Source organism: Octopus bimaculoides, chromosome 26 (genome assembly GCF_001194135.2).
Source record: "Octopus bimaculoides isolate UCB-OBI-ISO-001 chromosome 26, ASM119413v2, whole genome shotgun sequence".
Classification (NCBI taxonomy): Eukaryota; Metazoa; Mollusca; class Cephalopoda; order Octopoda; family Octopodidae; genus Octopus; species Octopus bimaculoides.
The window spans coordinates 3,227,856-3,230,062 of NC_069006.1; positions in this window are offsets into that span (position 1 = coordinate 3,227,856).

Consider the following 2,207-nt stretch of genomic DNA (forward strand, 5'->3'; position numbering starts at 1 on the left):
GACAGGCTTCTTTCAGTTTCCGTCTACCAAATCCACTCACAAGGCCTTGGTCGGCCCGAGGTGCCACGCAGTGGGACTTCGGAATTTACAAAAGACGAAGACAGGTGTATTAGTTTAACGCTTGGGAAGGTGAGAAAGTCTTTTATGTTTCGAGCCTACGCTCTTCAACAGAAAGGAACACGAGGAAATAAACAGAGAGAGAATAAAAAACAGAAAGCGTTAGTAGCTAGCGGTCAATCATGGCGATGGCTGGACAGAGGTGGTTAGACAGGAGAGCTAGGAAGAAGGGGAGATAATAAAGTAGTCGTAATCCAAAAAGAAAGGTGCGTGTGTATGTGAGAGCGTATGTGTGCGTATGGATAGGGACTGGTGACCTTGATGTGCGGATGTATGCATATGTAGGTGTGTGAATGATGGTGTGGGTGCTGGGAAGTGGTCAGTGCTAGTGTGTTCGGTGTGGTGTGGTGTGGGTGCTGGGAAGTGGTCAGTGCTAGTGTGTGCAGGGTGGTGCGATGTGGTGATGTGTGTTATGTTGTGGTGTGGTGTATATATATGTGTGTGTGTGTGTGTTTGTCCCATCACCATCGCTTGACAACCGATGTAGGTGCTTACATCCCCGAAAGTTAACGGTTCGGCAAAAGAGACCGATAGAGTAAGTACTAGGCTTACAAAGAATAAGTCCTGGGGTCGATTTGTTCGACTAAAGGCGGCGCTCCAGTGTGGCCGCACTCAAGTGACTGAAACGTGTAAAAGAGTAAAAGAATATATATATACACAGACATGACAGAAGTAAATAGACGCCCTTATAATCGTTAAAATTTATTTAAATCTGAAATTATACATTCAAATTATTTATTAGTTGTTATAATGTGAATATTTAATATTTATTTAGTAGACATGCCTTTTGCATATTTCAATGCAAGGACCCTATTAGGCATATTACTGATCAGAAGACGAATATTCTTCTGAGGAATTTCTTGCTAAGTTTCATGCAGTAATCTCAAAAGATCTGGTTTTGAAGATGCTTTCTTGTTCTTTTTATGAAGTGTTCTGTCCATTATGCCTTGAGGTATTCAATAGAGTTCATATCTGGTGACTGGCTTGGCCATGGAAGCTTTTTAAGGCCATTCTCATCCAGCAAATCTTGGGTCATTTTAACCATTTGACAAGGAGAACCATCTTTCATAAATAAAGAGTTTTCTTAATCATTTCATTTCTTAATCATGTAGAAGATTAGAAGAAGTCCTTTCTGCAATATGGACACATATTTATCTGAGTTTATATTTCTCTCACACTCCATCAGCTCTGATCAACCATTGCTGTAAATTGCTCCGCAGACCAACACACAATAGCTTCCGTATGTCATTGTTGGCTGCAATCTTTTCACATCTAATTTCTTGATCACACAGTCTCCAAACCCACACTCAACCACTGTCAGGAAGTGCAGCAAATCTGGACTCATAAGAGAATATGACAGTGTCCCAAAATGCTAGTGGCTTCTCCACCATCTTACTGGCCACATCTTTTCTCCGTTTGATATTGGTCGAGGAAGTGGCTTCCTTCTTGCTGCTCTGCCATAGTAACCAAATTTGTGGAGATACCTGACAGCTGTTTTGGGACTGGCATCAACTTGTTCTGCTATGTCAGAGGCCTTGCAGAGAATCTTAGCAAAGAGAAGGGTCCTGTCAGAGGGCTCTGGTGGATCTGGGCGAGGTAATGTGGACTCCTCCTCTCTCGTGAATTGCACAATCATTTTATTAATTGTAGAAAGCAGAAACCCGAGATTTTCTGCGATTTTACGCTGACTATATCCAACTTCAGAATGACCCACAATATAGCCTTTTTGAAACTCAGACAATTCCAAGGCTTCTTTTGTACATGGCATGATTAAACAGTTACATATAGAATCTGAAACATAAAAATATCAATTAATAAGAAATATAAATCCTTACAAGTTAGAATTAACATAAAACGATGTTTTATGGAATGTCTATTTACTTCTGTCATGTCTGTATCTATAAAGGTTTACTATATATAGGCGCAGGAGTGACCGTGTGGTAAGAAACTCGCTTCCCAACCACAAGGTTCTGCGTTCAGTCCCACTGTGTGACACCTTGGGCAAGTGTCTTCTAATATATACCTTCGGGCCGATCGAAGCCTTGTGAGTGGATTTGGTAGACGGAAACTGAAAGGAAGCCCGTTGTATA